This window comes from Bombus fervidus, chromosome 16 (genome assembly GCF_041682495.2).
Source record: "Bombus fervidus isolate BK054 chromosome 16, iyBomFerv1, whole genome shotgun sequence".
NCBI classification, from domain to species: domain Eukaryota; kingdom Metazoa; phylum Arthropoda; class Insecta; order Hymenoptera; family Apidae; genus Bombus; species Bombus fervidus.
Window position 1 is genome coordinate 5,288,031 of NC_091532.1, and position 26,495 is coordinate 5,314,525.

Consider the following 26,495-nt stretch of genomic DNA (forward strand, 5'->3'; position numbering starts at 1 on the left):
GCGCTACTGCAGCTGTATGTTTCGCGACGCCTATAAAAATGCAAAGACGGAACAAGGACACGCGTTAAGGCGGACATTAAAACGAGTTTACGTTTTCATGCGAACCTGTTTACGGGCAGCCGCATAACAGTTTCTGGCTACCTCTTCCTCGAAACGTTTCGAAAGCACCGCATCCAGAGACGATGGTGGAATTCGATTGAAGAGAAACCTGTCGTAATCGTTCGAGAATCGACGACAACGTGTTCTAAACTGCCTTATTTGCATATTTCCTATGCAGATAATAAATTATCGTCGTACATGACGAAACTATTCCGTGTGTCTGATTATCCTTTTAAATAACTCCGTGGTGTTTCTACGTTACGATATAAATAACGAGAAAGAAGAAGAAAAGAATACGAGGGAATTGGAGCGAAACGGGAGGGAATTAGAAGCTGCTCAAATAGACTGACGTTTTGTAATATGGAAATTCGCGTACGTTCCAGTTTCTCTTCGTCCAGTCTTTATCTTCTTTTTCCTTGTTTGGTCGGCTCTTTAGGAAAATCCCAGGTGATCGTCGCCGAAGGTGAAAGAACATACGGGGACCGAAACGCGTGAGAAAAATCGTAATTGGCTCCTCTACTATAAGAAGAACGCTGTCTAAAAGTACATCGATCGCTTTGCATAATCGCGTTACACATTTTCGGGAATTTAGTCCCGATATAGCAGGGCGAACGAATCGGGAATTTTAAGCGGGCAACTGTTCTTCGACGATCGCCAAGCTTCCGAATTATCGATAATTATTGGACTCTGGATTTTTGCGCGTTGGTGAAAAATTTGGAAGTTGAAGGATGCTTGGAATGCACAAAACACACGAACATATATGAAATATCGTAAAGTTCAGTATATTTGTTATGATTAAGCTGCGGATGTTCATGGAAATTTATACTTTTAAGAGCACAAGCCGGAGAATGGAACGTGTGCAGTTTATTTCACCTACCGAGTATCATAACAAATATTACGCTTTCCATGTTTTACATATTTTTGTATACGCATTCTGTGCACGTTTACGATGTTAAGTTTCCCACAAACGAATCAACGTTCGCAATACAGTTATGATATTTAGTATGCAAAGCAAACGTCTAGCTTCCAATTTTTTAAATTATTTATCTATTCGCTTGTAGAAAAATCTCCCATTACAGATCAGAGTTACGATATCTTAGAAATTCTGTTCCCGTAGCAAAAGTAACGCTATCGTGTAATTACAAAAAAAAAAAAAAAAAAAACAATGAAATAAGTTTAACAGTCATAGTTTACAACGGGTGGAACGAAAGTTTCGAAGAATTTGACAGATCCAGAGAAAAAGTCCACGGTGTTACGTACTTCGTTTATACACGTTCTATCGAACGAATCGGAGCAAAGCGAGCCAGTTGCGAAGTAATTTCGCGAAAAAACCAAAGAGGAACGAAAAGATTTAGAAGGAATCATCGAAATTATATCGAGAGAGACTTATTGTGTACATAAAAATCCGCACTCTGATAATTAGTCTGTGTCGTAATAATATAAATTGAACGATACTCTACGTATATCGCACATAATTGCGACTGTACGCGTTTCAAGTAAAAATTCTGTCTTCCATAAAAATTCATCAAATATAATTCTGTTTACTCGACGATGATAATTCCATTTATCGTCGTTCTAAGGAAGAGAACGAATCGAAAATTTTCACGCAAGAGACGTTCACCATTTTGAAACGGTCAGCCAAGTAATCGCTGGGGGAGTAATATAGGCTGAAGCCAATATAATATACGCGACAGAAATCCGAGGGTTGAATTATACCGGTGGTTGGGTCGTTGCCAACCAATCCCTCCTCGAAGTATCGACCAAACACCGCCCCTGGGCTGCAGCAAGATGGACTTAAATCTGAATATTATTACGACAACCGGCCGTGTATATGTATAGGTAAACAACTGTGATTTTTGCCGCACAATCGACAACGACGCGCTAGAACAATGGAAATATTAAATTTTTTCAATTATCTTTGAAACGCGAGAATCTAAAGCGCGACGATTCTACATAAGTCGATTGTCAATTCGCGGATCTATAAATGCGAATTGACATTTTCCTGGACGCGAGGATATAGAACTTGACCTAGATTTTACCTATCAAAAAGATTATAACGAGTATTCTACTTTAGATATTTTATACATTCGCGCACTGTATTATAGCCATTCTTGATAACTTGACTTTCTTTTTTCCACTTTAACTGCTCGACTCTCGGTCTTTTTCAGTTTCTCAACGTTAAACGAATCCAACTGAGAAAATATATTCTCATTTTTACGAAGTAAGTCACACTATACTACGTAATTACCGTTCTATGCTCAGTTTTGAGTTTTTACGTAAAACCTCACGGTCTATCGACAGCCTTCTTTTCTTTCTTTTTCTTCTTTTACACCAAGGTATACCGAAAAGTAGAATAAACCGTTAATGGTCCACCTCTTCGTCTCTTCTTAAGGTCCCATTAATTTATTTCGAGAGAGTAGAAGGTGGAAAAAAGAGTAGGAAAAAGCGTAGAAACGAACAGGTTATATTTAGAATGGACAGGAAGCCGATGAAAAAGGAAAAAAAGCGTTTGTGAAATTGTGAGCAGAGTATTTTTCGATTTAACTAGAGGCAGAAGCGAAGAAAAGGTAGGCGAAGACGGGATGCGAAAGTGAGAAACGAAGACGGACGTTCGCGTTTGTCCGCGGGACAATTTCATTGTCCGCGCAAAATCGTCGTGGCAGGATGAATAACTTTCTAAGATAAGAAAAAAAGATTGTCTTTTTTCCACGGTGAGCGCCAATGGCGGCGTGTACACCATCGGGCAAGTTCGGAGTTTCACCGAGTTTCTGCCTTTTGCGTAATAATTACATTGTTATTAGGAACAAAGCAAGAGGAAGTCATTAGGCGACTCGAAACAGCGGTGATTATACATTAAATCGGCCGGCTTAAAAGGTAAAAATCGCTGTATTATTAAAGATCGTTCCTAGGACCTTAGCAACATTTTTCGTTCGCCACTTTTCCAGAACTGAGTGAAAAATATTATTAGGACGATCGCGAATCGAATTGAATTTTCTACTCTTCTTTAATTAATTAATCAATTAATTCGTACGTGATCGATCTGAATCGGAAATTGTGGAAATTTATTCTCAAAAAACCGTTCCATTTTGTCTCTGTTAGCTGTCCGATGTTTTTACAGAATAGAAAGAAAAATTTGTTTAGTCGACAGTGGAGAATCGATTTGAATTTCTGTGTCGTTTTAATTCATCGAATTCTTTAATTAATAATTCTTTAATTAATGAATCGGAGGTTATTCTCGAAGAATTTTCAACGTTGTCCCTTTCGAGCTTCACATATTTCGGATAACAGAAAGAACAATTCCATGTGAAGTAATCGAAAGCGGAATCGTAGTTTCGGAAGCAAACGGAAGTTCTTATCGTTCTGACCATCGCAACTCCACGAAATCATCCGAATTGAAGCTCGTTCCACGTGCAAACAATGTAATTAACGTGGATGCCATTAACAGTGTTACGTGTTTACGTAAATTCGTGCGCCAACAAGCCCGAATTCACGTTTCGATGGACCAACGAACAACCTTGACTGAACGATTTCGAATCCGATCTTTTCCAATCGAACATCGATCTTGTCGAAACGTTCACGGCTACCGTTTTCTAGGTCAAGGGTGTATCCTTCCAACACGTGTTTAACTTTTAACAATGGGTAAAAATTCAGAGCGCTACAAACGAGATGTTCCATCCGATAGACACGCACCGATAAAATATCTTTAAGACGCGTCAAAGGATGAAAACTAACTAATTTGTTACATTTTATCGTTTAAGGAGCATAGAAAGAAATGAAAAATGAATTTTCAAATAAACTTGCGAACTCTGACAAACTTTTTTAATTACGTTTATTCAGAGAATTTCCAATATTTCAGGAATATTTCAAGAAAACCTGTTCGACGATAAGTTGAGCATTCGATCGCGATCGTAATTTCAAAAATTGTAAACACTCGGTCAGAGGTATTTAATGACAGTTAAAGAACCGCAAACTTACTTTATATTCTCGATAGGTGTAATGTACCTAAAACGCGACGTCGTTATACCTCTTATCTGTGCACTTGCGTCAGTGCTGGTAGCAATGATTGCTCGGTGATCACGAAACGAGAACTAATCGCGCGCAGAAAATTCTTGCGCCGGATAAAAGCGGTAAAATTTAAGCGTGTTCACGAACGAGATGTAATCGACACGTGGCGGTGTATATACGTGGGATTTGATATTACCAAAGGCGACACGTGTTCCACACCGACCACGTAATCATTTGCACGTGTAGCTTTCGTGTCGTGAACAGGATTTGCCACGAAAATTTATTATTCTCGCTTCCAGCAATATCGATTAATTGTGTTTTAAACTGTGCTGTTGCACGATAAGAAAAAGCAGATGCACGTCCCTCAGAAACACACTGAAATGTTGCGTACCGATCAAGAGGGAGTATGTAAAAATAATCGTTGTAGGAGGTTTGTAAGTGAAATCAACAGAAGACAACTTATTATATCAATCCGGCTGCAATCATCGAATTTTTATACCTCGTTTATTCTCTCGTTTTAACCAGCAAAGACGGTTTATAACGTTACAAGATCTATGACGTGAAATTGAAACGAGAAATCGTGCGTGTCGACAAGAATTTTGTTCGAACTTTGTGTGAAGATATTTTTCGACGTTAAAAACGCTATAAAATGAATCGAAAATAATTAAAAGAGAGTTAATAATACTGCGAGGGTCGCTTGTATGTCGAGAATTAACGAAATTCTTTGTCGTATTTTTAGAAAAGTTTGGTAACTACGAATATTCGGAATACAAGTAAAAAGGTAGGGATAATAAGCAATTAAGGAAATATATAAATAGATAATGGTGTTTCTGGCCACCATAATGTTAAGCAACGTTATATAGAAAGATAGTTTTTTCCTTGAAACTACTCCTTCTCTTCTCGCTTGATAGATTTCTCGTAACTTTGCATTCAAGAGACTTTAACAAACACGAAGGTGAGAATAAGAACGAAAGTATGGTTCGTTCAAGCATTTTTATTTTTATTCGGTGTGACGCAAAGCAGGAAGTTTCATATGTAAATGTTTCTGTTGGTCAATAACCTGCAGGGTTCAAGAATAGAAAAGACACGATTTTAATTGCGACTCGTCGGGCATAAAAGTGGACAGACTCTCGTCCGGTTCGATCGATCGAGCCCGAAACGATGCAAAACGATTCGTGCATAAGCCCCGACACCGTCGACTTTCTCCGACAGAGCAAATAGAAATGCGCTGTAAACTGTTCGAGCCGTGTCGCCTCTATGAAAATTAGCTCACTTTCGTTCGGCATCGTAAAAAGTTCGTCCGCTGTCTGCGAAACTGATAATCATACTAATTACCTGCAACAAAAATTCACGGCAATGATCCGAATAAAATATAACCTACGGAGCAGTAAAATGTTCTCTCAGACGGAACGTTCTTTTTCTTTTTTAATATTAGAGATATCGTCTAATAAAATACTTCCTCTGGCTCTTTTTATTTTGCATAAAAAATTTCCTAGAAGTATTTAACAAAAGAACAAACTAAGGACTTTCTAATAGTTTTTAGATGTGCAACGAAAGAACCTGACTAAAACATTGTCGTTGTTTCCGCGAAAAAAATATTCAGACTTCTAACAGAGACTCTTCGATTTTCTTCAGTGGAATATTTCGTATAATTTTTAATCTCTTCCAACAAAAGAACTGCAAATATTTTGAATTCCTTCGATTAAAATATTCTAGAAATTGCAATGGCAGAATTACGAGATCTACTGCTTTGTTGAGTTATCGAAATTACAACGATCACCTGTCGCTGGAACTAATTTTCCATGGAATCGCTTCTCAACCAACTGACCCGTGAGATACTCTGCCTGTGATACTCGTAGCCGCTTGCAGAACCGGAAGAACGCTTAAACGGAGGAAGTTAATCGAGCCGAATCGACGATTTCACCCCCTTAATCGTCGGGGCAGCTGCCGAACTCACTGTGTTACCGCTTAAACGATCGGGGAACGTAAGCTTCGACGCAACTTTTTTCACGGCAATTACAGGGTCACGGAGGGATGAACCGGCCACCGACAGGTGTTGAACCCCACGAGGGCACGCAATCCCAGCGATTTTCACCGGATAAACGCGGCACACGTTTAGTTCGATGCTCGATAATAGGTGTCGAAAGAACGTCACGTGGCTATTAACTGCGGTTCACGAGGGCTAATTTACCGAGACATCGATGCATCCTAAGCTTCGTCGCTCGATCAGTGTACCGAATAAACGTCGTATAACTGTAATTCGCGAAAATTCTATAATTTCATGCGACGGAATCTCTGCGCTGAGGACTTTTATCGAGTAACAATTTAATCAGAGAAAGAACATGATGTGACGACTAGAAAGGTCCACGGGAGATAATACAGGATGACGTCGATGGATCCTCGGCTTGGCCACTCGATTAATGTACAAAGACATCGAACAAACGTTGTACAGCTGTGAACTGGCGAAAATTGTACAATTTTATGTAGTAGAATCTCTGCGCTGAAGATTCTTATCGAGTAACTGTTTAATTGGAGAAAGAACATGATGCGGCGATTAAAGAGGTTTATAAATGGTAATTCAGGATGACGTCGATGAAACCTAAGTGCAATTAGTGTATAAAGATATCGGATGAACGTGGTGTAGTTGTAAAGCAAAAATTATGCAACTTGTTTCGAGACTTTTGTCGAACGATTATTTAATTGGAAAGAGAATATCGAGTGACATTTTTGGACAAAGTTCGCAAGGAGTAATTCACCGAAGTATGCAGTTGGCTATGAAATAAACATCGCGTAACTGTGAACTTGCGAAACTTGTTAAAATAATCTTACATAATGGAATCTCTGTGTCGATGCTTTTTGTCGAATAACCGTTGAATTGAACTCGTTAAACCGTATGTCTATTCATAGATGTATAATGATAGAGTTTTATAGTAACGGTACGCTAGATGTTACTTTATTTTCCTTCCTCTGCATGATCTCTTCTTTCGCTTCGTTATAAATGGGAAGGTTGTTGAATCTAAATCGAAGTGTTAATTTAGGCTCTTAGAACCGCGAAAGAGATTTAGAAGGATTCGTTAGCAAGATAACGTTCCTTTCATCCCGCGATGAAACGGCACTTTTATAAGTTAATGTATAGTTTCTCTTTTAGGTAGAGTCTTTTATTTCCTGGTTTTATGGGCGCAATGTTATCGAGCGTAATATGAAACGAAAAGCAAATTAATTCCAGTTGCCCGAATTGTACGTGCAATTTCTCTCGTTTTTTTTTTTTTTTTTTTTTTTTTTTTAAATAACTTGGAAATCACTCGAGTCGAAATAAGAAATGTAAATTAACGACTTCATGGTACAAATCGTTCGATTCGATAGAAAAATATTACTCTTCCGCTATTACCGGTATTATTGGTTAGAAAACGACTATTGCATGTTACAATTCATTTTCAGTGACTTCGAGCGATATTACTTCCCGGAAGTTTCCGACGAACGAAGATAGCCAAAGCGCACGGATCTATGGATCGCCATTACGATAACAATAAAAAGCGTTTCATTAATAATCGGAGAAAGTCGCAGTCGCACGTTTCTCCATTGTTTCGCTACGGTATAGTTGGTCCCTCCAGAACCGACTTTGACTAATGGAAAACACGAACACAATTACAATTACGCCACTTTATATGCATCTAATGATAAACTTACGACATAAATAATTACTTCAATTCCTTAATTACCTTTCTTTCTAACCTGTATGTATCATTGTTACATTCAATTCACGCGTTTATGATTTCTTTTATTTACGATTTCTAATCAGATTCACGAGAGCAAACCATTGTCTAGCACGAGCTGCATTCGAAGATTTTAATATCAGATTGGGGTAAAAGTTCGTTTGCTTCCTTGAACGACTGTTTATTACAAATGAAATCGTATTGTACGCATTTTTAACCCGTTAATTGGAAAAGATGAATTGACTCGATATCCCAGATTTATTCAAACGATTTCAAAGTCGATAGTGATACTTTTATTTGCTCGACAGTTGCCAGCTTTTAAAATCCATCGTTCCACAATTTTGTATACCCTGCACTTTTATCTTAACCACGTTTCTTGCGTTTGTTAATTAATAATAGTTGGTTATTTAACAGTAATAAATATCTTAATAGATCGAGGAAGACTTCGAAAGGGAACATCACACCGCTTTCATTTCTATCGGTAAAGAAAAAAGAAAATATGGTAAATGGCATAAGAGCATGTTTCACCAAAACGCACCGTGACTACAGAAGTTTGCCATTCGATTTGGTACGAAACTCGATGAGACATTCGACGTGGTTACATAACACGATACGTGCAAACAATACGACGATCTCGTAAAACTGTGATTTAACAGGAAGTTATAACAATGAACGTCATAAAACTCACCTGTCTTATAAAAAAAAAAAAAAAAATACACGAAAACAAATAAAACATAAGGCACGAATAAAATACCACGTTACAAGATGAAAACTAGAGGGCAAGAACACGCAAAGTTACGTTTCCCATTTCATGCAAACCAACGGGTGTTAAATATTATCTTGTTAAAATTCTCCTTTTATTTGATTTTCTTATCGCCTTCGTAAAATGTTGCTCGACGCGATATCAAAATGTCGAAGATATTAAAATATTATTTGTCTTAACGATTATATCTTCTGCTGGATCTAACAGGCTATTCGACTCAGAACTATTTGAAATTCGAAATATTCCTTCGTAGCGATAACGCGACTCTAAAGTCAACAAACCGCCATTCTAAAATGGAAAAGCATAATACCCGTTGCCACCTGCTCTGATATTTAATAACCGGTCCAGCGACGTGTTCCCGTTTCCAAGAAATTTTTCCCAAATTTAAACTACCGGTTCTGCCGGCCTCGATTTTATCGCGGATATTTTTTCAAATTTTTCCACCAGTCGAAATTACCTGCAACGGGCAATAATCGACGAGCGCCGGCTTGATTAATTCCAGAATCCTCGTGATGCTCGGGCTGATGGTGGCTCCGTGGGTTTTGAACGGGATCGGCTGTCTGGTGCTGCAGGGTCCATGGAAATTCCATGATTGGACCGATTTCGAGGGAACTCGATCACTCTCGGAGGAATGTCTGGCAGAAAATCACGACAACACTCGCACCACTACATAATTGCGCTTCGAAAGTCGCAATTGGTCGTTGGAAATCCGTGGAACCACTCCGATCTTTCCATGTTAACGAAAAATGTGCCTCGTTACGAAAAGAAGGAAGATGGATATTTATCCGAATACTTGAGTCCTTAAATTCTTAAATTTGTTAATCTTCGGAGTCTTAATTAAATCTTTTTAATTTTTAATCAATTTTTACTCGCCATAGCGATCGGTATATCGCGCGTTCTAAGCGTTCGACTCTCGATCGCTCCCTCGAGTTCTTCGCTTGAAATGCTCGAAAGTCCGGATGAAGTTTAAAATTCACTATCGAGGAATGTTGAAGAAGTCCGTGCGGTAAAATTGTCACGAACACGTGAGAATCGTGCAGGATCGCTGGATCGATGACGTTCTCGATAACGATCGCGATAGACTGACCGGGGATGGATAGTTGGAATCGAAACGAGACGATGGTGGTACGCGGCCCTTGCTTTCTCGTGAGGAAACAAAACGGCATTATCGTGGCCCTCTTGGTATCGACGAGGGTCGTTCGTACCACCACCATGTTACCAGACGTAGTGGGGGTTTCTACGGGCGATCGGAGGGCGGCGCTTACCAGCAGCCTTCGAGACGCAAAGGGTTGTTTCGTGCAAGCCCCTCGTCCGCATGAAAATGCCCCAGAATCTCCTTGTCCTCGTAGATAGTCGTGTTGTTGTAAATTGGTTAAATTACTGGCGGGTCTTCAGGGTCTGTCCGACTATGAAACTCAACTTTTTGATTTATACATTTGTGTTTATAGTACTTCGCTTCGAATCGTTAATAACAGAGTTGGCATTCGATTCGCTACCTATGTTGTTGTTGATAATTCAATGTTAGAATGGTATTAATTAATATCTAGTAAGAGAAAGTATTTCCGAAGAATCAAAGCGAAAGACACCTTTATCGTTTGTTTAAAGAGCAAGATTTGAAAATAATTGATCTCGGATCGTTTCACATTCTCGTGTATCGTATTCAGCGTTCATAAAATTTCTTTGATACTCTTTGACACCAGCGAAAACCTCATAAATCATATTTACTTATTTTTCTCAACGACACTATGAAGTGTCTGAAGCAAAAGCTCCTCTTCGAACGAGGCTACAAGATGCGTTTGAAGACACTGCGTTTTCCATTCATACATCGAATCGACTCGTAAGGAAAGCGTAGTAACAATACATAAAAATAAACGAACGATGGTAAGCTAACTATAAATAATCGGGCTTGGTTATCTGCAAAATCGTCGTAAATCCTATCAAACGAGACGCGCGTTGGAAAGTGGCTGTACGTTAAAAATCTCTAAACCCTCTAAGCCAGAAGATTCGGAAGGAAGGAACGACATCTTCATCGAACGATTAACATCGAATCATTTGCCCAAACGTTTACGATCGCTTCGATTCCACTTTGCTTCTTTATTGCGTCGTTCGACCACCATACTTGTAGCGTAATAGCGTTCTACCCCTGAACAAGGAGGGCGGTGCTTCCGCGGATCTTCGAATCAATGAGGGTAACTTTGCACGATCCCTAAAGACACCGGATTTTATGGATTTCCTAATAAAAGGCTGTTCAAGTATTGTTGTTTATTCGTAAAACTAATCATCGTACACTCCTGTATTTCGTCTTCTGTTTCTCGATTTCGATATACGTCGCAGAAAGTTATAACGTCTACGAGTGAATGTCTTTTGTAGTTGACGTTGGAACTATCAAGATTTGTTGTACTTACAATTGGTAAAAATGTGTAGACAGGTTTCCCATGCGAATTAACGTTGGAAGATGTATCGAGATTTTCAGTATTTGCGATCATTAAAAATACGCAAAGAAACGTCTGCGTATCAGCTTTCTCTTTATTTTTCAATTATAGAAGTTATGCAGGTGCTGTTATGCAAAAGGAAAAAAATAATGTAATTGGATAATAACAAAAAATTAAATTAGTCGACTGTTATTAAGATAAAAAAACATAATTATACGGAAGCTTACATTTCATTGATGATATCTTTAATTACTTCAAATAATTATGATATTGAAGATCATAGCGATGTTAATAATTTTCCGCGTTAATGAGGATTAGTCACGAGAGGAAGGACATTCTAAATATTCGTAGGATATAAATTTTGATCGTCTAAAATACGCGAATCGATAAACAGAAGGAGAAACTACGAGAAGGTATCGCAAGAGGGTAATGGAGCAGCACGAATTGCCATTGTAAATTCTAACTTTGTTTCATTCGAAAATCGTTTCGCGGTAATGATAGGTACTTTTATGTTATCACTATTTCATAAACTATAGATAAGAACAGCGTAGTATCTGTATAAAACGAACGAAGCAAGATAGAAGGTTGGCAGTTTGATTAATAATTACGCGTTTTGATCAGAAATTCTAAGTTATAAGATCGATAAACTCATGAATAGTTTGGAATAATGTTAGATTAATATTAATAGATCGGGTCTTTTTAATTTGCGAAACAAAATTATGGGGTCGTACAAATTTTTCCGTCTACCACGTACCAGTGAAATGAAAACTATGAATCATCTGTCGTTAAAGTGTCAAGAAGAATTCACCGAGTTATTAATCGACGTGAGTATGAAACATCAGCTTCTTAAAAAATCGCTTAAATGAACTTACGCTTGGAATTGAAACAGAATTTTAAACGATTTCTAAGATGATCTTAAACACGTCTATAACATTTTATGCTGCGTGTGTGTCGCAAAACGACGTCTTCGTCGTTGACGATGGTAAAATCAAAATATCGATTACCCGTGAAAAACGTCGAAAATGAATCACATTATGCGAAATATTCAGCCAAGGTTTAATTTTTTATACGAAAATAAACGAGCACGAAGTAAATCGTAAAAATTTAATGTTAAAAAGAACACCGTGTTAATGTTGAAAAAATATTATAAAATAGGATATAAAGAAATCTTATTAATTTCTTGAAGACAAAGAACCATCCGCTCAAGTTCATTTGGGAATTTCATGTACGCTCGATATATCGTTCTCTGATTTTGCAGGCGCTTTTTTTACTCGCCTTCGGTTATCGAGGAACAAGCTTCCTTCACAGGACTGAATTTCGAAACGGGACGAGCGGCATCGATTACCAATTATGGTCGCTAATGACCAGCATTTAGAGATATCCGCAGTGCACGAACGAGAATAACTCGACGACACGAAACTCACGAATAAATTCGTAGCATCCTTCTTCGTTCGAAATCTCACGAATCTGACGATCGCGGAAGTGGCGCATTACTTATCGCGAAGAAATGTTTCTTATATTGTTTATCGTGAAAATTTGTTCACGTTATTTACCGCCAGTAAGATCTTATTTACGTTGTGTTAAATAAGTTGAAAGAAAAATTGAAAAGGACGAGCGTGAACATTTTGAATTTCTAGACATTTTATAGAAATATTTTTATTAATTTATACTAAGTATGTTTTCTACTGTTTCTTTTTTTTTCATAGAAAGATTCCTATGACAGACAATTTCTCTTTCGGCAAAAATTAGGATCGAAATAATTAAGGGAACGTTGAATATTGCGAGAAGAAACGGAACGAAAACCTTTTTGTAATCGATCGTTAAAAATCCAATTGAATTTCGTCAAGGATTTTTTAGGTAATTTCGAAACACTTAGTATCCTGTTGATGCAATTTGGAGAAAAAGGACAAGAAATCGCGAACAAGATCGTTACTTTCATCTTCCGACGTGGATAAAATGTTGACGGAATTTTACTGCAGACTATTTCGACTCATTAAAATTTCGTTCCAGAGAAACTGACAATGTAACGAACGAATTCACACATTTCGTCGTTCGCGTTACGACGCAATCTGTCTCAATGCTTATCATTAACGCCAATTACAACGTAATATATAAATAAACGAATCCTTAAAATTCTCAAGATACGTAAAAAACACGCTTGGTTGAACAAATTCTGCCAATCTCCATCCTGTAATTTTTCATTACGTTTATATCACTGAAAATGTAAATGAGATTTAATATCAATAGCGTGACAAAGAATTGGATCCCAGATTATATCTGAACTTGAGGATCAAAGCTTATTAAGTCCACTTTTGAGAAAAATGATATTTTACATTTTACTCTGCTCGATGGTAAACATTCTTTTGGTTCTGAGTCTATATCTTGTAACAAGATTATTGCAACTTTGATTTGCTCTTCTCTAAGGTTTAGAAAGTGTGACTTAATACGCTTGTGTGGTTCGGATACGTTCATGTCATTAACGCTAGAACTACCACGCCAGTCAAATTGGCTGGGTTTACAATTTTATTTTAAAATTCCTACTTCATGTTATATTTTCCCCGTAATGATGTAATGACTTTCGCAACGATAACTAAAGGATAATATAATGAATTTTATTTTGTTTTTTATGTATTCAAACTGAAAATAATTTTGTATCAAGGCTACTTATACCAATACCACTCAAAATGACTGATACTTGTTAAAGTGTAAAAGGGTCCTGCAATCTGTTTATCGAACCCCAATTAATCAGTTTCCTCGTTTTCTACAACTTGCCACACGTTTCTCAAATTTTTACCGCGTATCATTCGATACGACGATATCAGTTATCAGGAAAAGTCCGAATCGATCGCTAGATCGCTAGATGCTAACGCTAGAAATACCTCACCAGTCAAAATTATTGTTTCTACAATTTTATAAATCTGTCAAGCCTCGTTTAGGGATGATGGTCGCAGATGGATTTATTATACCAGAAATGTACTACATAACATGGAATTGTTTCTGTAAGAAAGTAATAAATCAATAAATATAAAAATATTCTATTATTAAGTATTTTTTAAAGACCAGTCATTTTCACTGGTTTTGGTAGAAACAGCTTCGTGTTAACTATCGGTAGTTCTAGTGTTAAGTTATAAATAATTATGTTTGAAACAGATGGAAGTTAAAAAACTGTTTTCTTCAAAGTGCACACTTTTCAAGAATATTTGAGGAGCAAGTCTCAACAAAACAACATTTCATTATCTCCAAAGACAAGCCTGTTCGTTTTTTAAAATAACTAGCAATATTTTGGAAAAAGACTACAACACGTAGTCTACATATTTTTAACGAATACAAACGTAAGAACTCTTGTCACTTTTAAAGTCGATTATTAATATTATACCATGATACTCGTATTAAAAGTAGCTTTTTCCAAGAGCATCTACGTATCTTCAATAACTGGATAGAAAAAAGAAAGAGAAGCTGACCATATCGCTGCTTGACATCGATAGCGGCGCAAGTGAAAAAATGTAAATTTTAGAGGAGAGGCTTTTTAACATTTACAGAAAGATGTTCGTGAGTCGTTTCAACGAGGTCGCAAGGTTGACCTGACTCGGCATATGCCACTGTTCGCGAAAACGGTACAGCCTTTCGCTTATAGCGTCAAGAACAACCGAAGATGAACCAGAGTCGTAAAACTAAGGCCAGGTCGATAGCGGCGTAAGAAATAATTTTGCCCTCTGACGCACAACTGATGGAATTATAAATACACCGTTTCACTTGCTAAAAATGGAAACACAAAGTACACCTTTCGCTCGATGACAGCAAATTCGACGTTGTTCGAGCCGTGCCGTTATCTACGCGTCGGCGATGTGATCCCAAAATCGAAAGGGTACGAGACTAATACGTAGCTCGTACGAATGTTAAAAAAGAAAGAAAGAGAAAGAACGGCGGTGACGTGTCTCGGGAAATAAAGGTGTCCAGAGCGTCGAATTGGCTCCCGTGGAATTCTTTTGGTAACCACCTGCTGTTGGCTGAGTCGCGTGCGTGTAGCCACGGGTGCGTGTAATCGCACGCATTAAGTGGCCGCGTGTGTTCCATCAACCCCTGCGCTTCTATTACCGTTACGGACGAGCGAGCAGGCCGGCGATCATTCCCAGGCGCGCTTCGAAATTCTTACCTGGCAGAAACGCAGGCAACCCGATAATATGTAAATGTTTGCTCCCGGTTAAATAGCCCACCCATCCGCGACCCCTGATTACGCGAACCACCGTTTGTTTCCCGTATCGTTCCCATCGAACACGCCAGATTTCCTCGTTCTCCTCACTCGTTACGACTTTGCATAATTCTTGCATAATCGAACTATGTAAAATAAACCAGGGTTGAGCGAGTTTTCCCAATTTTGGCTGTTAGAACGTAAAGTTGATAGGAAACTGACCCGAGCGCAAGAGAATGTTTTTGATCAATTTTAAACATCGAGCGGATTACGTTGAAAGGACAATACGGTTTTAGGGAACTACGTAATTACGTTGAGTGAATAGGAGGGAAGATTTACGAGTCAACGACTGTTATTTATTCGCGATCTGATAAAGCGCGTATGGATGTTTTTGAGGGAAATTTTATAAACACGTAATTAAAAGAGCGGAGCTCGAGCAGAAAATTATCTCATCCGCTGAATGCTACGAGAAATTCTAATATTTCGTATGTTTCGTATATTTTTCTACGTTGCATGCATTCCGCGCGTTTTTGCAACTTTAAACTTCCTATAAACGCGCATAAACACGGTCATAAGCGCGCGAACGCACATAAGCGCGGTTTGCTGATAGCGGTGACGTGTGATTATTTTTCTACGTGGATTTATATTGTGTTCCGTGCGAAGGATACGTTTAGTCCCTGATCTAAAATTGAAATTTTAGGCAATTCATTTTCCAGCTTGTTGAGAACCAAAATTTATAACACGATACGGATAACGATAGCTGCGAATTAAAGCGAACGAAGTTACGTTTTTCCTGTTACCGGTGGAAAGGGGATGCGAACGTTAAAAGATTGAACAGTGACGCGAAGAATCTTACAATGCCAGAAAGTCTGCGAGTGTGAATCGAGTAATCCAGATGATGGATCAACGCTCTAATTGCCAGGCGTAAAAAAAGAACGGCGGATGTTTCAATCGTAGATTAACAGGTCCCGTTTCGCTCCAGCAAAAACGTCGCGTATTCTTTCTCCTTTTTTTCTTGTCCCTCTAATGCAGTTCGCTACGAATCGATACGCGGAGTCGAGAACGGCTTATGTCAGTAATCCGTGTTCACGTGCTTCGGTATTATGATAATAAACAGTGAGTAACCGTTGATCAACCTTCCATTACACATGCGACGCTGCAACCGCTACGCAAGAAAGCAAGTGGACAAAAAATATTGTGCAACCGAGTGAGAGACACTCGTTTCATCCAATAACGAACTATCGAATCGTGGGATTTAAAAGGAGGGGAAAAATGATTAGAAAAATGAATAGACAATCCTATTAATCTACGTTTCCATGATTTCTATTTGGGAATAATAAAATGAGATATGTACGTATATACATTTCATAGCATAGTGATTCTTTCAAGTTATTTATTAATATCGTTAACTCGTCGTAGACATAACAATTTTTCTATGTGGACATCTCCTATCTTTCGCTTCCTATCGTTTCATTTTTCTTAGTAATGAATTACACGTGTCTTTGCAGCAACTAAAGCAGCTCGAGTATCGGAATAGTATAGCGGTTTTTTTTTTTTTGTTCGCGTACTTTAAACGTCGTTATTATACGGAATATTATTAGAATTATACCGTCTGTGTCATATCTGAAACGATTGGAATGTTCGGATGATACGATAAATTATTTACTTAAAAGAGCTAAAACAAGTGTAACGAAAATGGGTTTATATTAATTTTGATATTCACTATGATCGAAGTTTCTGTTTCTACGTGAGAGATAAAATCAGGTAAAATTTGTCTATAAATCTACGATCTTTCGAATAAAATGAAAGATATTAATTAGACGATAGAATATGTCATTGGAATATAAAACTTCTCTAAAATTAATAAATCCGCAGAATTTGAAATCATAGAAGATCTGTGTTTCGCGTCGCAAACAGAGTCGCGGCTTTCGTTGAACCGCCGTATTGATGCAATTTGCAGTTGTTTTCGGTTTTCCCAAGTTTCCTCACGCTGATCTCATTGTTCGAGCCTTTATCGCCACTTTATCGGGATTAACAACAATCCTGATGTTGATTATGCTCGACTCGTTAAGACGTGGTCTGAAAATTCGCGCGCACGCGTTCCTTTATCGTCGATTGTAACGCAACGCGCGTTATCGTACGCGAATCGAGCGACCCGCGTCTGTTTTCGTACAGCACGGCAAGGTATGAGCGACGTAAAAGAAAATCAACGAATCTTTTCGCGATGCTTTATCGATCATAGGATTAGATTCGATTTACTATGCAACGAGTTTCGTTCTACGGCATCGTCGAGTCGTCCGAGTTGCACAATAGTTTGGCTCATGGCATGTAACGCTGGAATTAGCAGCTTAATTAAAATAACTGGTGCGAGATTTTTTTCTTTTGGCAATTACAAAATACCAGGTCGTCCGAGAAGTTTCTTTCGTTTTATAAGGAAATTACAGATGCACAGCATTCTCTGTTTTATGTTATTTTATTCAATTACGTATCATCGTAATAATAGAAATAAAACAAAATCGATCACTGTAATTCAATAGAATTATAATATGAGACTCGACTATCATGATCATGATCGTAATATGCGTGCGTATACATATATACATATACGTAGATGAATTGTTATTCTCTATGTTACGCGATAAAGATTATTACGTAGCGATTTTCTTTTATTTCTTTTTTTTTTTTTTTGTGTGTGTGTGAAAGTTTAATGTCGTGTTAAATTATGGTTATTAGTGGCCTTTGGGATTTTTATTTTTTGATAGTAAATATTTCAGGGAATTTTCAAAGATACACGATACGTATGGTACATTGGTTGGAACAACTGTTTGGACGATCCGTCGGCAAAGAAAAATCGCACTCTGTCCTCGCTTCGTGACGCTTTGAGAGCATCCAAGCCGTGACCTTAACTAACTGGAATTAGTGTGGCAACGAGAAAATTATCACGGTCGTTTAGCAATCATCCTACACGATCGTTCGAGTTAATGCGAAAGCCGCGTACGCGAAAATTAAATTCTCAAATGAAATGCAGTTATTCTAATTGATACGCCGCTAGCGCGTCTCACCTTTTCGTCGCTTTTCTTCTTTCTTGTAATAAATAAAGTTACGCAATGTAAAAAAAAAAGAAAAAAGAATTTCCTCGGAAAAAACCGATAAATTATCGTTTATTTACTTCGATGCAAAAGGGACTAATAAATACTATCGTGCAAAAGGAACTAATACAATTTAATTCAAATGGTAATAACTCTAAGATAATAACAAATATCTTCTTTCCCTGATACGTGGAATTAACAAAGTTTTCCATCTTGAGCGATCACTCGTGACGCGATATTCGATGTTTCATGATACCAACAATGAGAGATCATTGACCGCCTATTTATTTTAAGACATTGTATTATCTATAGAAAAAACTGTAGTGCCAAGTAACGAAATTGCTCAACTATGTTTTGGTGTATTTGTACTTTCGTTGTACCGAGTGTGATCTCTCACAATTATGAAAATAAAAAATCCGCCAACGTATCAACTTGTCGCGATCTCTGAAACTATAGTACAAACTATATCCTCCACCCTTTCACTGAATAGCTTCTCCACTAGCGATACGTACGACAGATCGATCGCGTACCAAACAATCTCGTTGTTGCACTTGAAAGTGTTGAGAAGATATTTAGTAACACGACACCGGCGTTAAATGCACACAATCACGTTCATAAGACACCGGACAGTTGGTAATGTTAAACACGATATTTATTAACGTAGGTTTGTAATAACGGTTTAAAAACATCGGCTAATCAACCAGTATTTAAATACCTACACGCGTTAGATCAAACGTTCGAAGTATCCTTCAACAAAAATAGAAACCGAGAGGAAGGAAATTCAAGGACGAAATTTCGTTTCAGAAGGATTCTGGAAGATTAATTCCCGGTAATTACCTGTAGATAGAATATTTCTTATAGAAGAAAAATTTGATCTATGACATTACACGCGTCATACCGATGGTAACGAGCTATTGTCTATGATCGACGACATACGTTAACTCGTAATAGCAAATCCTCCTTCTTCGTTCATTAGTTTTGATTAGAATTATTCATTTTTCTTTCGTTTATCGAGATATCGTAGTTATACTCTTCGATTACCTCGTTCGACTAAATTACCTTTCATTCGTCTCGATATCAAAACAGCGTACAAGTTGTAGCGATAGTTGAACTTATTTGCTCGAGATCAAACTTCTTTTTTGTTTGCTATTGTTGTTGTGTCGTTTTCTATTGGTTTTCTATCGATAGTGAATTCCTTTACGAACGCTTTTAAATAAACGGCGTTATTTTTCAGTGTCAGACAACGCTGGCGTGTGGACATGGCGTGGTCGAACATGCGATCAGAGATTTTTCCTCTTTTTTGTTACGAGACAAGCATGAATTCCCTATGGTACAACGATAACCGTATTATCGTATTCGAATGTTTGACGTCCACGTGCACGTGTCTATCATCGCTTCGTGTCTAAAACGAACTCTGCGATCGGCAGTTGTAATCGTGGCAAAAGGACTGCAAGAAACAGTGCCTTTATTTCCCTTGGAAAAATAGAAAAGAAAAGAAAAAAGAAAAAGAAAACGGTATATGTTATCGTAGAAATTTGCGAATAAATTCTATTAATCGCAGCTGCGATCTTCGTTTATGGAATTGCTTTGTTGAAAGACAAAAATAAATAAATGTTATAAAAATACGTAACTTGAAGTTGAGTTGATTCGATATTGCAATTATTTGAGAAAACAACTCTCGATTTCTTCTCCATCTATGATGAAAACAGTATTATTGGATTGACAACTAAGTGATTGCGGATTTTGTAATTACCATTCAATGACAAAATCTGTAATTAGTTGCCAACCCGATAATTTAAGAAAATATAGCCTATGATTATCCAATAAGATACATAATCTCTTTGATGGAACGTGGAAATAAAGACATTGATTAATCGAATAATTTGAAAGAGTATAGAAAAGCCGAACCTAATTCAGATTCTTTGATCTCGATGAAATCGGTGATAATTTGTTGAAAAAAAAAAAAAAAAAAAAAAATCGAGAAATATTTGGTACGCGACTGGTATAGCGTACAGTCAGTTTTTTCTCCGTTGAAGAGATGTGAAGTTTCCGAAAGGATAGAACATGGAAGACAAACACAGCGTGGCGCATAGATAATGGAATTGCAAATGATAAAAACACACTGATCTACAGAACGCGTTGTCGTCAAAGCGTGAACGGTATATAGAAATGGTTGTATCGTTAGAGAAGCATGTAACAAATTACAAAAATAATTAAATTGTTAAAACTGATAACGAACTGTTTGCCTTCACGATACATGCGATCTTTTACGTTCGCGTTGATTAAAAAATCCCTATATATCGTGCAGGATACTTTGACGAAGTTATCGAAACCTCGTTGCACGATTAAAAGCGATACTAAATGAACCATTGATATCGGCGTAATTCAAACGGAGAATAACGTATACGTAAAAATTCAGCTAACTCCGGTTAAACACGTTATTTGCAAGAGTTATTTAAAACGATGTGTTACTTTATTCCAACATTATATATTGGCTTTTAAATACAATCGTGTTACCTCGTCCGATATAATAGAAACATCATTGAAAGCAACGAGTCTCCGCGATAATGGAATAACGAGCGAGTCAATTAAAAACCCGTGGCGGTTATTTCGTATGAGCACACAATGATGCCATTCTCACATTTCAATTCGATAATTAGATTCATCGCATTTACCTTTCATACATGCGTCGTGTACCAGGGATTCTCCTAGGCTATGCTTGCGCTCCTCGCTCGAGGTGAATTTAAAATACAACCACGAGTTTTAAACATTGTACGCTCGTTAAGTATGCTCGTTAGTGTTCGAAAGGAAGGAACAATGAGCTTGTTTCGAGCTCATTGCGCGAAATCGCCGTTATAATAGTGCGGGCCACGATATACGTATACCGAGGTCGTAAAATCTGTCGGTAGCCAAAGTTTATGTTTCGACCGTCTGGATAAAAGAAATTAATAGCGACGTTGACGTATGGAAATTGTCTTAATTCTCTAAACGGAAATTTTTAGCTAGAGAGATATTTGTGATATAGGAAACTTATAGTTGAATCGGTGTTTAATATAATATAAAATAAAAGTTTGCATAGAACAGATCGAAATAAAAATTAATATTCCTACTTCGTCTTCGATATTTTCTACATTTTCATAATTACGAGGATTGTGTAAGTTTTTGCATAAATTTCCTATAAACGCATGATCATCCACGATATAATAATAAAACATCATTTATGCGGAACGCCAGACGAAGATAGAATCCCCACGGAGCTTGAAATGAAAATTTTAATGTACAACAAAACAAATCGATATACGGTAATCTTCAAATTTACCCGTCTCTCTGTTAAACTGAAATATTTTCTTTTATCCTACAATCTTAAGACGTTTGTCTGTGTTGTTACTCGATGATTTCATTCACGACCTCGCTATATCTTCTTCCATATCGTATATATTTATCCGCGCTTTATTTAACTCTCCTTATTACCAATGGAATATCAAAACGTTATCGTGATTCAAGCGTGAAATTTATTAAATTTTAACAACGAATCGCGTAACGTTTATTTCCATATTCTTAGCCGTATCCGTGTCATCGCATCCGTAGTTTGAAACAGTAAATCGCGGAACGATTAGAAACGTCGTTTAATATCAACAGAAACGTGAAAAGTGGAAACGAAACAACGTCGTTCGACGCGTTTCGTCGTCGACAAAATTCTGGTGAAAACACGTAGCCGACTTGAGCACGATGAATTCTCGTCGTCATTATCATTGTCGTCAATGCCATTGCGATTGTCGAGCGTATCTGCATTGACTCGATGGTCAATAATTTTATTCTCGAGGAGCTACTCCACTCGCATTCTTCCTCGTTTCGTCGATGTGATTCTCGAAGAAGCTTGGAAAAGTTGTAAAGATACGCCGCATATATAGACACAGGTACGTGGCAAACGCATCGTCGTTTTTCGTTGCGAGGAAAGTTTCCTGATATTTGAAATCAACGTAGTTTAGAGATCTTCTTCTTTGCGTCGCCTATGTTGCGACAATTTAGATAAGTATCGGAATTATGGAATTGCAAAGTGATCTTTCCCTGAGAATTCCGTGTTTGGTCGAGATTAACTGGATTTAAATGGAACGAATTTTTAAATAGAAAGTTTACTTTACTTTATTTTTAACAATGTTTCGCCGCTTCCTTTCGACGACCTCTGTCTTCGTCGGCGACTCTTACACTTTTCGAGCAATTGAATTAAATATTTAATTTTGAAGGACCTTTTATAGCTTTACCAAATTTACGAACTTTAAGAATTTGTTAAGGATGTTCCAATTTCCTACCAATCTTTTAGAAGCTCTATAAAACTATTGCAAGAACCTAGCAAAGAATCTCTTAAGCTTCAAAAATTGCTTGTGAATTTTTATAATTTTCTACGGCTTTCGCAAGAGCTTGGAACAATTTTCGGACGATAAATCTTAGATAAGACAACTTTACAGATATAATAGAAATACGAAACACCGTATATACGTAGTAACGTAAATTAATAGCAAGGCGAGACACGGGAACCCCGTGGGTCACCTGCAAAACGGGTTACGAAAACCGCCAAGAGTGCGTCGTAAAAACTAATCCGAACCATTCCATTTCTATACTATTCATTTATTCGTTGGTTATCGGTGAGAACATCGGTTCGATCTGGCTGGAAAAATCGGTGAGCTAACTCTCGTAGGTTAGCTCGAACAAGCACGGTAAATAAACGTCGGAGCCCAGAACAACTGTGAAGAAAAAACGGTAGAATTTGCGCTGACAGAAAATTTGTACGATCGCTACGTAACTTCCTCTTACGCGTATATTATCGATACATACATGTATCGCGAATCGGATTATTTCATTTGTATCGACGACTGTTCAATGAAACGCACCTATGCACCTTTCACCGGGCGAGACACGTGTCTTAACGCTCTCAACTATTTCAACAGTTTGTTCATCTTTGAATTAGGAAGATAATGGTAATTTGACTATGAAATTGTGGATAAATTAGAAATTTATTTGAAATTTCTTTTTTGAAGTTTCTTACGATCAATTCTATACAAGTTCAGTAAACTTGTTTAACGATGTGAAAGCAATTTTATTAGTTGCAATGTACGTTGATACGATAATTCTTGTTTTCGATAAACGAATTACAAGCTTTGATAGAAAATCAGTTAAAAATACAATAACGTGTCTTGCTTGCTAGAAAGAAATTAGAAGAAGACCGTGCAGACCTACCAGCAAGCAATTTGTATTCCACATTTATCCCGACTGAGCAAGAAACATCGGAATGATCTGATTAACTAAGACCGCCTCAGTCTCGGTTAATTCGATTATCGATTAAGAATGGAAGATCAACAATACGATTAACTAGAAGACTCGATAATCTACAAACAAATGTATTTAAATGTGAGGCAAAGGCTGCTGGGAATATGGCTGGAAATTATTATTCCAACACGTTATATCGCTTAATTTACCGAATGTTCTCATGAACAGACTGTAAATTATCTTCAGAAAAATAAAGAAAAAAGGAGAAGGAAACAAACGTTATGTTTTAGAGCTTGTAGTGATTTCGTACAGGTTTAAAAGTTCCTGTTGTATGTTGTTACAACGCGACGATAATTTCTGGGAGAAGATTGGTTTCATTCTATATGTATATTTTTATATTTAGAATTTAATTCTTCCTCAAATTTTAGACAAACGATAATTCCGAAGGTTAAACAGTAATAGTGCTGCAGTTATATAGTAGAACATTTAATATGAGATAAAATCGGCAATCGTAATTGTTGAGTTTAAATTAGGAAACTATTCCGTCACTTGGTACACGTCAAATTCTACGCTAAAAATATAAATATAAATAGGTTACTCTTTAAATGCAGATTGGCAAGGAAAAGATCGACGTTTTTCAGATCAGCTCGTACAATAGCACGATCCAACTGACGATCGTAGCGAATTATCGTCAGCTAATAACGGTATATTTCACTGGCATATGCGACGAACGCGGGAAGCGGAACGCGTGCCATTTTTTAAATATCCTCTAATCGAGGCGATTTGCATGTGCAAGCTGAATCGAATCGCGGCCTGACTTTTGCTCGCGTTATTATCGCCCATTCGAGTCGAAATGGTGACGACGATGACTAATGAAAAGTAGCTTATGATTCGTGGCGGTCGCGATTTAAGTACAGCCATGACGACATTTCGCGTTCGAGAAATTAATGGAGCAATTCTAGTTCTCAATGTGACGAACTGCCTGCGCTTAATTAAACGCCGATAGTGTCGTTAATCCATTAAGATATAGCATGATCCTTCCCTTTTTACCAACTTCATTTTTCCTAATAAATATTTAAAAAAGTAGCCGTATAATAGCGTTTTAATATCATTTTGAATTGATATGATATTCAAAGATCGTTCGCAAAAAGCAACAATTAATTAACCATTCGCCTTTCAACCTTCTTTCAGTGTTCATTTACGATTCGTTCGACCCCATTCCTAATCGTTCACGATACTCACGATCACCGAGCAGAGTATTGTGCCGCGAATACCTCCATAAGATACTGAAACACAATCGACGTGGAAAGAATTTTTTCTTTGATACCACTATGAAGAAGAAATCGCTTGGATCCTGTAGTCGAGCGTGTTCGCGTGCGCCTGTGCACTTAGCCTAAACGCCTGACCTGATCCACGCATCATTCATCCGTGACGTACACTGTCTGCGGACATAAACGTTACTGGCGAAGCAATAAATATGGTAATACGTTTAACGTGGGCGTGTACACGTAATATAATATGTGTATACTCGCGTAGAAAAGCTGTCTCTCGCACGCATCTACGAACATTTATCCGTATGCGTTTGTGAACGTTTGTGATGGTGCGCGCGTGTGTAGGAGAGTGCAACCTAGTTTATAACGCGACACAGTTATCCGGCTTTTAAAGAATCCGATGTTATGTAAAAATCCTGATCACGTAACGAAAATCGCTCGTGAAAATCGTCGACGATGGACGTAACTATAGTGGCTGGTCATTTTCATCATCAGCGGGATAAGAATCACTCGTTAAAAAATACAATTAAACGGATAATAATAAAATGCTATTGAATTAAGTATCGTCCATGTCCAATTTACGGCAGGAAAATCCGAATTATACAGTGTGAAACGATCAAATTCATAGGTTTAGCTGAACGATGATCGACGTACAAAAAGGATTCTATGCAAACTTGAAAGAAAACGAATCATGTAAACGAGCAGGTCTGTATTGTGATCAATTTTCCTGTTCTTATCTCGTTGGTGGGAAAAGAACGTAATTTGTCCATTAAATCTTTCGATCGGCTCTCATACGATTAGTTTTATTTATTCGGGAAACAAAGACGCGAGAAAAATTCACTGGCGTCGAAACAAAAAATTCCTTCTCTTCGCAAACGTACGTATTAAGAAAATTGTGATTTACGATGAATATTCTGTAACAGGCGATCCATAAACATAAGTATGTACAAATCAACGTGTCACGAAGAAGAAGCGAAATAAGAAGGAGGGACCAATAAGCGAGGGAGAGGCAAGGTAGGCGATTTAGCGTGACCCAAGCAGAAGACACGGCAACGAGACATCAAGAGAAACAACCGAGGCCATGTTTCTTCCGTAATGGATACGTTCCACGGTTTTCTACCTCGGCATTCAATACGCGTTAAATCGTGGTCGGGCAAACAATCGTTCGGGACCATTTATCTTGCGATTCACGGACAATAATCGTCCTCGGGGTACGATCCAACTTCTTTCGATCGAGTTCCTCCATTTTTAGCCTCCTCCGAGATACGTTTTCGCAATTCCTTTCATTTTCAATCGAATTTATTTACGAACGAATTTTTTTATCCACGTTCTTTCCTTTCTTTTTTCTTCTTCCAATTAAGTTCGAACTTTTGCGAAAAGAACGACTAAAAATGATCGATCCCGTGGATTTCTACGCGTGTTAAGTTGCATCTAAATAATTAGATAACCCAAGTATTCGGATATTTGATAATCGTATTGCACCAGCTATCGTGAAGCTTATTTATAATCGTTGTAATATTATCGTTGAACTTACATTTATAACGTCTTTGATCTTCGATTGAATTTATCAAACAGATCTCATTGCCTCACATCGCGTCAAACACATGGAACTTTTTCAATGGCATGGAATTCTGTACGCGTTAATTGCATTTAGATTGTCGAAGAACGA

The 26,495-nt window shown here is 37.6% G+C and overlaps 1 protein-coding gene and 1 long non-coding RNA gene across 7 annotated transcripts in view; one reads left to right on the plus strand and one right to left on the minus strand.

Moving 5' to 3' along the window:
- The window catches only part of LOC139995848 (myelin regulatory factor), a 68,259-nt gene that overhangs the window by 18,733 nt on the left and 23,031 nt on the right, over positions 1–26,495 (minus strand). The gene's annotated exons all lie outside the window — the stretch shown is intronic.
- Positions 18,678–19,812, plus strand: LOC139995642 (uncharacterized). Its single transcript, XR_011802029.1, has 3 exons — positions 18,678–18,923; positions 19,019–19,119; positions 19,525–19,812. It is a non-coding gene; the product is annotated as an uncharacterized lncRNA (long non-coding RNA).